At 39.7% G+C, this 12,636-nt stretch overlaps 1 long non-coding RNA gene across 1 annotated transcript; it reads right to left on the reverse strand.

Annotated features, from left to right (window-relative positions):
* Positions 1–409: 409 nt before the first annotated feature.
* Positions 410–11,545, reverse strand: LOC111860087 (uncharacterized). Its single transcript, XR_002841955.1, has 3 exons — positions 11,326–11,545; positions 5,700–5,859; positions 410–730 (listed from the first exon to the last, which is right to left on the reverse strand). It is a non-coding gene; the product is annotated as an uncharacterized lncRNA (long non-coding RNA).
* Positions 11,546–12,636: the final 1,091 nt, after the last annotated feature.

Below are 12,636 nucleotides of genomic sequence, written 5' to 3' on the forward strand. Positions count from 1 at the left end.
GAAACTTCGCTTGAACAGGCCTTTATAAACATCTTATCTATATTTAGCGTGCATTCTATCTCCGATGTTTCCTATCCATGTGCAGGATATTTGAAGGGTCTGTCCCTCTCACATGCACAACCATAGATCTGCTATTTGTTGCAAAAGTATACATTCCCCTTGGAAGTGGCTGGTTCCTGTGTAGCCCAATAAGGTGACTGACTTTTTAAGATGCGTGCTTTAAAGTAAAGCGAATGTGGACAGGGTGACCTGCTTAAGTGTTAATGTTTAAAGAGACTGAAGAAGTAATGGTCTAGGAAATATAATGTTATATTATGGTAAGTTCCATTTAAAGAAATGCACAAACTTAAGTGACTAACAAACAAAGAGCTAGAGCCATAGCATATCATTTTCAAGTTTATTTGTCACATATACAGTTATACAGGTACAATGTGCAGTGAAATACAAAGCTAGCCAGCTCCAAAGCAACACATAATACAGTAAAATAATGTTACCAGAAGAGAAAATGGAATTAATTAAATATAATATAAAGTGACTTAGATATAAAGTGACCGTGCAGTAAGTCGGGTGGGCTTGACTTTTAGGTTTGGGTGTTTGTTGGCATGTCAGAGTTCAGCATCCTGACGGTCTGAGGATAAAAGTTGCCCTTGAGCCTTTCCGTTTTCCGTTTTCGCCATCAGGCTGCGCAGCCGCTTGCCCAAGTTCCTAAGTGTCTCCCTTTCCACCGGTTCTAAGACAGGAAAAAGATGAGAGATTACTGTCCTACGAAGGCAAAACACAGTAATTACGCCGACACTGAAACTGAGAAACAGAGTGTTTTGCTTTTGCTTTTATTGTGGATCTTGTAGTTGGTGTAATTTTCACACTGTTTTCTTCCAAACCGAGCGTAGTCCAATTCTGAAATTTTGTCACAAGATAAAACGGAGCCTTGAGAGGCCTGATTTCAGTCATAACTCAATTTTGATAAGATTAAAAAAATCATGCAGTTACTATGCTTAGCCTTTGTAGAGCAGATCAGTCAAATCTGATTGAAATCAACACGTAACAGCAACGCAACGAATGGGAGCGTGTCAGTGGAAAGCTCAGCGCTTGGCAAACGTAGCATTCAGCCTTCTCTCACCCTACCTCCCATCACTTCAGAGACACGTCTCCTCCTTTGCTGAAGGTTATTTCTAGCCAGTGAGGAGCAAGGTTGTGATTCACCAATGAAAAGAGAGGAAAACCCATTCCTAAGGTCTGGTGACCTTTACCGCTGCTTGGCTGCTCGAACCCTTCTGAAGAGTCCTGAGACTTAAACAGGGTTACCATTTCGCGAAGGAAAAATCTTCTAACTCTCCTAGAGAAAAAGACATCTGGTGTTCTTAAATCATTGCATGTATATTTGTAAATAATGTGTAATTTAAGTCGTGTTGGATTTATTCCTTGACCCAGAAGGTCTGTTTTTTGCTTCAAAATCTGCCCTGACATTTGTAAACATCTGGAGACAAAACGTGTGTTTTCCCCGTGATGTACGACGGGGAGACGCCCTCAGATCGCCCCTCAAATCGAAAGCGCATGTCACCGTTTAACCCACCTGCTTCGCTGCTTCCTTTGTTCTCCCAGAGAGCCCTGCAGCGGCACCGACATCACTTCCTGCCTTTCAATTAGCACGCGCCCCGCAGCATTGCAGTCGCACCCTATCTAGGTTATACAGGTGCCTCTGCTCGCCGCTTTCCACTAGCCAAGGTGAAAAAACAGTTCCGGGTGGCTGCTCTGAACACATCTGCTCTGAACACAGCCCACGCGAGCCAGCGACCTGCCAGCCTGGCACCAACACGCCCCGGGTCAAGGGAGGTTAAACTGAAGTTTCACAGCGGTGCTACCTCCAGAACGTCACTCCAAATTCATCTCGATTTATTCCAAATTCGCCTGCTGCTGACATTAAATATCTCCACACAGACCTTTCATGCTAATGGCACCATTTAAGGTTTAATTTGTGATGGTGAAGCTGATTAGACATCTTCATAATTAGAGTTCTTATTTTATTCTGCTTTTGGCCTCTATGGGCTGGATTGACCTCTGTTCCCAGACTAAACTGTAGGTTATACCCTGTTCTGGAAAACGCCTTCCAGGCAGGACTCAAATCGTACCTCTTTAAAATTCACTTTGCCCCCTGTGTTCAAAAAGCACCTTTCCTGACCCGAGTTCTTAAAAATGTGCTCTGTTCATGCTATTTCATGGCATTGTTTATTTAACGGGTGCTTTTGTAGTGCTTTGTAGTGCTACATAAGAAACAACGGGGCATTTGCTATGACCTTCCCCTTTTACTCATAGCACGAAATGCTGTATTTTTTATACATTCGTATTTCAAATGTCATTTTGGAGAAAAATACCTGGATTCTTTGCATGGGAATAAATGGACAAGCGTGAGTGTTTTTATCAGTACATTTCTATCAATTACACTGCATTTCATTAGCTAATTATTGTTGTTTTTGGCCAATAATTAATACATTCATGTCTTTGGATAATTTAAATAGGATTGTGGTTAAGCAGGGGCAGGATTTTGCGTGATAATCTTTATGTAGAATTTTAGGTCAATCAATTTTGCTTCTAGTAAACAAAGCACGTGTAATAATTTATCCAATTTTACTAGCTAAGAAAACTTCTCAATAATTCAGGGTGTTCAGTTTCATGACAGCATCCATGAAACAAATAAAAAATTAAGCACGAGAAGAGACAGCGAAGGAGAGAGAAGCAGAAATGAGCAGAGGAGGGAACATTTCAGTTAAAGGTGTCATTTCATTGCTTTGCGCTGGATCATCGCTGAGCAGAAACCTTGCCGCTCTGCCTTAATATGGGTCTGTCCCGGGACCCGCAGCCAGGCTGAACTCTCCCACCGTTCCCACGGAGAGGCGGCTGGGACAGCGCAGGTCAAGCACAGGTCAAGCTCACGCATTCAGACGGGATGGGGGACGCAGAGAAAAGGTGTCCGGGCCACAAAAGAAGGATCGTCTAGACATTCGGGGCACCTCAATCTGAGCGTATTTGAATTGGGGTTCCCCCAGAGGGACTATAATGGCATTGTTCTGACGTCTGCGGCTGTGCCTCCTGCCCGCACCCTGTCAGACGTATTTACTCCATAATTATTAAACACCCATCAGCTCATTCTGTTGTGTCTGAACTTTAAATAAAAACAAATATACTTTGATGCAACTATTTTTGCGCTGAACATAGTGCTGGAAATAAAACACTGCAGAAAAATAATTGTATAATAATTCAGGCACATAATAAAATTGAATTAAGTGTGATGATTTTGTTATACGCAAAATTAAAAAATTCAAAATAGACAAAGGTAAAATCTTTAACATGTCACCTGCAACAGTAATTAAATGTATATAACCTTTGTCAAGTTAAAAATAACATGGACAATAATATGACAATACACAATAATACTTCAATTTGCCCAGACCAGTTGTTCCCCATGAAATCCATGCTTTAGCACAGTGCTTGTAAATGTGCGCTAATTCAGTTATACCTAGTAGGAGGGATTGTGCTCTCATGCTTTGTGCTGATAAGTAATGAGCTAAAAACATGATAAGCAATAAAAAAAGATTCAGACATGCCCTAGACAGTATTATTACCTAGACATCAGCAGTCGAGACAGAGAAAAAACACCCATGTTCAATGAACTGTCCCTCCCTCCCTGGGGAACATGCCCTATTCCCCATTTTGCGCGGTTAAGGATTACGCTGCACTCAGACTATCCCGCACAAACGTGACACGGCTGCCGAATATGCAAATCGGACCCAAAATCCCTGTGTGTACTCGGGTTATGAGTCTTACTCTCTCTCCACAAAGGGAGCAGGCAGGCAGATATCGCACTGCTTATCAAGGCGATGAGGGTGACCAGACCTTGACTGTAGATGGCAGCCATGCCGACTCTGGATTTTCGCTTAATTCTAACTTAAAGAATTCGTCCTGTTCAGCTACTTACAATCAATATTCATCATGCTGTTTTCTTTGTGCATTCAATATGCCAGTCTTTCTGAGGCTGAAAGCGCACCATCTAGTCATAACAACCCAGTGCATATATATATATTAATATTATTAGTATTATTATTAATGTTGGCCCTGGCTCTGAGTATGCAGCATCACCACGTCTGTCTGTGTTTCTTCTAGGCACTCCTATGTTCATAAACACAGCAGTTAGGTGAACTGGCATTTCTGAATTGTCCATAGTGCACAGTGCTCACTGCCAGTGGCGTATCTCGCCTCGAACCCGTGTTTCCTCAGACACACTCTGTACTACATAATAAATATGGAAACGGATGAAATATTATTAACTAATGTTTCTCCTATCAACACACCACCTTATTTCTAGCTGAAAAGCCTCCTTTGGAGTTTGAGGCTCAAATTAAATATCTTTTCTAATTGGTATTAGTAGACCAACTGTCAAGTAAATTTTATTTTGTTCCTGATAATTAATTGCTAGTAAACTGATTGATTCTTCACTCTGATTACTATTTGTTAACATTGCTGGTGATTGGTAACAGGCATGAAATAGGATGATACAGAGTGAGACAGGAACCCTTTCAGTCAGTCTTGAGGATGGGGATTCTACACTAATCGTCTCTTCAAGCTCCAGTTTTTGTCACCTAAGTCTCCAATGACTTACGTTACATGCTGTCCAAACTTTTAATAACTAAAGAAAAACTTAAAAAATAACATACACATAAAATCCTTTGCTTCTGACAGTTAATTCACCAGTGGATAAAAGTCTATATATTTATTAGTTTTTCTATAAATATAACTCACTGGTTTGCTGCATTCTATCAATCAAATTCATTCTTTATAATACATCTAGAGGAAAGTGTAATAGAGCCTGATATTCTGCTATATAATTTAGTTTATTTTGATTTCAAACACAATTTACTTTTGAGGCTTTGTATATGGACCAAAGCAAGCTCACTCTGTAAGCCTGAAATCACTGCAAGTCATTGAGAAATAATGTACTTCTGCTATTTTTATGAGAATCCTTGGCATTCATCACTCATTTAGATAAGTATCGAATGCCCTAAAATCACTTTGACAATCACACTCCATGGTAACACTGACCTATTTCACTAACAGTAACAAAAGAAGAAAAAAATACATTTAAATGGTCAAGACTAGACAAAATGGCCTCATTCTCTGCGAAAATTTGAAGCTCTCTTATCTGACTTTGGGTGTTCTGATTGGTCAGAAAACATATTTCAAACTTCCAAGCAACGCCCCAAACTTAGCCAGAACAGCAGCCATCATTTGTAAGCAATGGCACCTGACCTCTGCGGTAATATGACATCCATCCCCTGTGATAGACACGGCGCTGAACTCTGCAACCTGCCTGACTTACAGCAAAAGATGATTAATTCTCTGCAGGCCCACGTTTCTCTCCTCAAGCACTCACAGTGCACCTGTTACTGTAGAAAAGTAATGTCCACAACCCTCACGATGTCCACATCCACTGGGGCTAGGCCACAAAGTAGCGAGACGGAGCTACAAGTCATCTCCCAACAACGGCCCCATCTCAGTCGCTGTCACATCAAGGGAGATTAAATCACCCCTGTTTCACGCACTATTAATGGAAGCGAATGGCTACCCTTTCAACTTTAAGGTGACTCAAGTGACTTAGCCTATCAGGTCCTAGCGGAGTGACTCATCACTCCAGAGCTCAGTCTTACCTCAGCCCTTGCTGCACCCGGCGTTAGCACACAACGCTACCACATGGCACCGCCGTGACAGCCTCATCCAAGCAGAAACATGGCCGCCTATTAGGCTTTCCAGAATATGCAACTGGTGCCGGGATGGAGGGACTCTGGCCATCTCGGCTTAATGTGGCCACTAGAGAGGAAACGATATGAAAATTTTATATCACGATTATAGTAACCGCAATTATCACGGTTATCAGTGTCATCGTGATATTGTTAAAATGTGCTGAAAATGATTAAAAAGTACCGATACAAAAACTGAAATCGTTTCACCAAGTTTTACATAGAAAACCACAAATAAAACTAGCAGCACGACGTACTTTTTGGTTGCATAAGCATTACAATAACATACAGCCAATACTTTATGCAAATATATGAAAATAATATCAAATGAGTATAAAAAATAGGAGACAGTTTGCATAGAAATGTGCTTGTATACAAACGTTAAAAATCTCCAGAGCCCTGTTGCTGCCTTCCACCATGTTTACCATGTTTACACCGACACAAAACAAGCCCAAGTTGAATACTGTACCTGCACACCTGCGTCTGGGAGACTGTCGCTAACTTTGGTCACTGCTTTACCGGATTTAAAGTGTTTTTCCAAAGCGTAGTAATAAACCACAGTTTTTAATGATAGTCAAAATTTGAAATGGTATACTAACTGTTGGGAATTTTACTGTGGTTTACCATGCAACCAGTAATCAAGATAAGCATGAGATCAAGGTCACCGTAAACTATAACAATGTAAAGGAGAATAACTAGAACTTGTCTGTTTTCTATAGTTGTGCCTTTTGATGGATAAGCGTCATATTCACGATTCCCCCTGCCATATGCCCTGTGTTTCCTAGCAGAGATTTCCATGCTCTCTGCCCCTCTGTACTGGACTATCAGTCTAAGAAGATGCATGGATGGATGGATGGATGTTTTATGTAGTCAGTTATGATAGTTTCTAATATCTGCAAATATAAGTTTATCATTAAAATGCAGCATATAAACTGTTCATACATAATTAAATTTCTTAAACAATTACATATATACTTATATTTCCTGCAGTAGTAATATATGTAGTAATAGATATATATATATAGTAATACAGTTTCAGTATACTCTACTGAAAAATCAGTAACTGTTTGGCTTGAAATAAGAATGAAATGTTTTTCATCCAGTAAAATGTTCTACTGCATAGAAAGAGAAATCTATTTAAATTAAAATCCATATTGCTAGGACGATCCATATTCATTAAATGTATTAAATTATGGTACAATGTCTGGATAAAATAACATTTTCACTGAGATGGTCTCAGCTATAGTCAGTTGTACTGAGATTTGAATAGAAATTCAATTTTTATAATTCTAAAATATATATCTAAATTACAACATATTGTCATTCAAGTAGAATGCTGAATTTAGCACAATTATTATGAAAAAAATGCATGCAATATAATGTGCCTTGCAGTGTAATGGTATCTACCCAGGGTGTACCTTATTTTATTGCCAATGTTTCCTGGGATAGGCTCCAAACTTACAGAGACCATTCATTGAATAAGATATTCAGAAAATGTGGCTGGATGGATGGATGGAGAGAAATTACAGCATGAGTGTGGCTCCGTGGGTCAGGACACGGAGCCTTGGAAGGTCTCCAGTTCAAATCCCAGGGTCAGCAGAGTGACGTCACCATTGGGCTGCTGAGCAAGGCCCTTAACCCCAAGTGCTGCCGGGGCTGGCTGAGCCTAACCCTGCTCTCCAAACAATGTGTGTCGGAGGAATACAGCCCTGGACAGGACTGGAGGTGAGGTTAGCTGAAGGTGGTGGAAGTGCTGGTAAGGGCTATGATGGGGCTGGGGGGGCGCTGAGCATCAAGCTCTGGACAAATGTTCTGGGAGAATCCAGACTTATATGACATATGGCACGGAGAACCCAGACCTATATGATGGCACAGCTGAATGAAGGAATGTGCTCCTCACCCGAGCCCTGATCCGCGATGTCCAAACTCCTGCCATCTTGCAGAGTACAGAATGGTTCATAAGGTTTAAAAAAAAAAATGCTAAATGAAATACAATGATGAGAAGTAACAACTGAATCATCAACGCGATGAACAAATACTCCGGAGCCCTGAAGACCCAAAGGACAAAAACATTCAAAAATTCCCAGAAATGTCACCTCTGTGATCGCTGGGAATCAACATCAACTTGACAGCATGATAATAATAATAGAATTATTATAAAATAATAATAAAAAACATTACCTAACATTCGAAGAAACAAAACGGGCAAATCTTTCCTACTTGTTTTTGGTTAAGGGGTGTGTGGGTGTGCAGAGCAGGATAAGTAGCACAGACACAACAGAAAGAGAGAATAACAAATACTACAGCACACAATAAGGAGACACTTAGATTCTTAAATGTATATACTTAAGCAGCACATCTGTCATTTCAGTCTTAACTGAAATTAATCTAAATTGTGGGTCTTCACAAAATCTTTTGGAGTTAAAAACCTGGCCACACGCAGAGACCACACCTGCACTGTGGTACTGACAATAGTATCCATACGGCCCAAACCAGACACACCTCGATACACACATTGTCTCCTGAGGAAAAAAAAATAAAACTGAGCCAAAGTACTTTTGTGCATAATAAGGGCTAACTAGAAAGGAAAATGTTTACATCACGTAAAGTACTTGGACGGCAAAGCGTATAACCGTCATGGAACAATGCAGAGTGACCGGAGTGGAAAAAAAAAAATCTTCACAATGGCTGACATCTGAAAGAAGCAGTGCAGCTAACGACTGAAGCTCTGAAGCTAGCTAATACACCAAGAATAGGTGGCGCAGCTCAGACTGGGTTGCCTGGCTACATTCCCCTACCCACACCCCCCTCACTGCACTAACTAAACACCATTTGTGGCGGTTTGTACGCCGGGGTTTACCGAGACAGTCTCTGCCACAGAGGTGCACTCAGCCCCAAGCGGTTTTCCCGCCAGCGTATGTAAACAGGAAAGTGCTTGTCACGCGGGGCGCCATCGACTCGGTGGTTTGTCACCGGCAAGTTAAGTCGGGCCCATTCTGGGAGTTAGATGTGGTTGAAAGGGTTTCACGTTCCATCGAGTTGGAGGGCAGCCTTGTTCCTTCATAGCTCGCACCCCACAATACCGCCCCCCCACCCCGGCACTTGTGTTTTTTTTCCCCCCCGTCGGTGTTGTTGATATTGGTACATTTCAATTCAAAGGCCGGAGTCTGCAGCTGCCCGTCTCGCCGAGCTGAATGGGTGGCGGGCTTGGGGGGGGCGGGGTGAATTATTCTGTGAATGCTTTCCCAACGCTAGATGAGGCATATTGAAAACTATATTAAATTACCCTGATTAAGAATTTAGCCACGAAGAGGGGAGTTGCGGAAGAGTTCTATAGACAGACCCGGGAGCCCATTCATCCTGGGAGCTCCGAGGTCGAAAGGTTCCCCAAGTTCACAGGCCCCAACGCCTTTGTTATGCTAACACACAATCTCAAATCAGCTGCCCACTGAAGGGTGAAATAGAAATGATTCCTTGAGAACTTTCAATAAGTTGTCATCCCCTCTTCTCCAAAAACCATCTCTGGTTTGAGTTTAACACATTTTTTTTTCTTCTTCCCAGCATGAACCGGTAAAAAAGAAACATTTTCAACAAATATGACTTGTATTGCCGCTATTCTTCTTATAATGTTAGTTTGTGGGGACTGGTCTTATACTCAAGTCAAACTCTACTCAGGTTTAGATAATATAAAGAATAGATGTTACAGGGAAAAAACAGAAAGACAACAAGTGCTCTTTTCAAAGGCCAAGGTTACACTTTAAAAGATTTTCTTCTGCAAGTGTGTGTATGTGAGGCATTGAGTGCCACAGGCACAAATAACCCATTTTGGACGTTTAGTGAAACTCTATTCTCTGGGTGGTCATTTGTAACAGGAGATATGTGAATGTAGAAAAATCACTGAAAAACGTATATAACATATTTAATATGCAAATAATCAACTATATGCACCAATAAGTTCTGACCATTTGTATACAAGCTGTCTCCTATTTAATGCAAAAACATCAGTTTGATGAATTATCATTATCAAACACAATATGTAAAAGTTTGTGCTCAGTGTCATGTCAGGCAAATGTTTGTTTAAAAAATTAAACAAAACTCATAATAACCTACTATTATTACCATTATCATCATTACTGTTGCAATTTCATAATAACAAATGTTATCATCACCATCTTTATCGTAATCGCTTTAAAACATTTAAAGTGTAAGCAAAACTTTTCTTTACCGAAATCAGAAATTCTATTCTTTTCAAGACAGGCCTACATCGCCATTTTGAATCATTCACAAGTGAATTTCCCAAAAATTTCCCAAAAGAATATTTCCTGCTATCCAGTTGTCAAAATGTCAAAGTTAAGTGCTTGCAGGATTGTATAAATGTCCCGATGCATCGAAACTGATTTGTAATTGTGAACCACATGCAATCCGACTTCACTGACATTGTCATGCACCCGTCATAAGAAGCACGTATTTGTATGAAACACAACCGAACTCAATGTGAACCCAGAACTTTCTTTTTGAAATGTCGCTACATGGCTATTTTCTTACATTAAATAACTATTAAGGTTGAAATCGGATAGTTGCAGGCCACTGAAATTAAACAAAGTAAATTTTCCAGTGAAATGTTCAATATTATGCTACTTCTGATCCCCCGTTGTCCTAAAGTAGGTTACTCAGGGATAGTAGGCTACCTGTTTGCACTGTCGATGATCTTTTTCACACTTCTATTCACTATCAAAACACGATAAGCTAATGCAAAAAAGTGTACAAATTGTTTTAACCCCATAGAGAAATTTATTTTATGAATGCATTACCTAAACATAAGACTGAAATGCCAATGCATTGTATAATTGTGTATAACTGTAAACTTACATAATTTAAAATGAAGACTATAAATTACAGATCAGATTAAATAATCATGCTTAGTATTTAACGAATTTCTCAACATGCATTTCAAAAGGTGCTGCATTCAGCGGAAGTTTTGGTAATAAAAAATATTAACTGTAGTCTCAATAAAAAGGGTGATATAAAATTTATATTTTTTCCAAATACATAAAAAAGCCATTAGCTTACTCCGTAAACAGAACATTAACAGTGTAATACAAAATACATTGAAAAATTCACTTTTCCGTTTTGGAATAACTAGTTTAATGCTATACAAAATCCGAAACCTAAGTTTCATTAATCCGTAACGTTATAAATAAGTTTTCAGCTTTTACGTTGCCCTGCCATATATTTAAGTTTGTAATGATATTTGTAGTCAAAAATATCAGATGATATAAAAATGCTTTCATTTAAGTACTTATTTATTATTTCATATTTCGTATGGCATATACGCCTACTTCAGCTCTTTGAACCAAGTAGGCCCATTGAAACGCAGAAGTACTGTACATTATTTATAGGCTAATCGCTGCACTATTTCACGAAACAAAGGAATCGCAGTTTCGCACAAGTAAAGAATTTATCTGATATTTCCAAGGCGATTATAATACATTTTATGTATAATGCACATATTAAACTCTGCAATCTGTGCACTCACCTTTATTAACCATTCCATTGTGAAGTCTCTTCTGGAAACACGTCTTTTTCTTGCAGTGGATTCACCAAGCTAGGCCCTCATTTAACAAAAGCACTCTGATTACTTCGTTAACTAACAAATAATTTACCAGGCCTTGCATTTCGAGTGTCATTTAATTATCCACTGTCCAATGGGAAATTTAGATTTTAATGAGTTCGCAATAGCCAGGCATAGACAAACGCAGAACGCAGAGGGGGTGGGGGGGACGTATTTTGCGCATATTTTTCCAGGAATTCATATTTAAGGAAAGCAAATCATATATATATATATATATATATATATATATATATATATATATATATATAATATAATATACGCACACACACACTCTTCTTGGAATGTATGTGTGTTTCTCCTGATGGTGTTAATCTTGCTAAGAGAATTAACTAGGTTATTTCTTTATAATCGTATAAACTAGACTGTTTGATTAATGTGTGTATGTGTGAGTGTGTGTATATATATATATATATGCAATAACGTAACATTAATCAAATAGTCTACTTCATGCGATTATAAAGAAATGACCTTCTTCTTAGCAAGATCAACGCCATCAGAAGAAACACACGACAAACGTTCCAAGAAGCGTAGCCTACGTTGTTTTATTTGGAGATGGCACTACGGCTATGAAAATGTGTATATTAGGCAAAACTTAAATCGAAACGCCACACAACATTCTTCGAATCCTTATTTCGCCTTATATGATTTGCAAGGCAGGTGCAAAATTAAAGGACGCAGTTTTGTCTGCAGGCAGATTGGCTTTTGGACTCTCAGAAAAGGATTGTATATGTAACATGTTTCTGAATGAGAGGCCGTTTCTAACGTAGAATAATTATCTATTAATAATATAGTAGCTATCCATGAATAACATAGCGGCTATCCACTCAAAACTTGTATTCCATATTTGGGTCAGTTTGCATGGTTGATCACAGCGGAGGTCCCGCTAAAGCAGGACGCACCCCGAGTCACGGTGGAGTTTGCAGGGTCTCTCAGTCGCCCTTGGGTTTGCCCAAGCAGCAGGCGCGTCCCCATGAATGCAGATGAACACGGTCTGGGTGAAGCGCGGCTCCGCTGGGCGCAGACATCAGAGCGCAGCCTGTCCCTCCAAATCCTGTTATCTGACCCCCGGGCAGCACAACAAGTGCTCACACATTATCCAAGAAAGGGTTATCTTTGTATCAGGATTAAAACGGACTTCTTTTTGACTGAATCAAAGCGGTGGTATTGTGAAAGGCATTCATTTTTCTTGACTTGATAAATTCGAGTGTTATACTT

This window comes from Paramormyrops kingsleyae, chromosome 7, assembly GCF_048594095.1.
Source record: "Paramormyrops kingsleyae isolate MSU_618 chromosome 7, PKINGS_0.4, whole genome shotgun sequence".
Taxonomy (NCBI): Eukaryota; Metazoa; Chordata; class Actinopteri; order Osteoglossiformes; family Mormyridae; genus Paramormyrops; species Paramormyrops kingsleyae.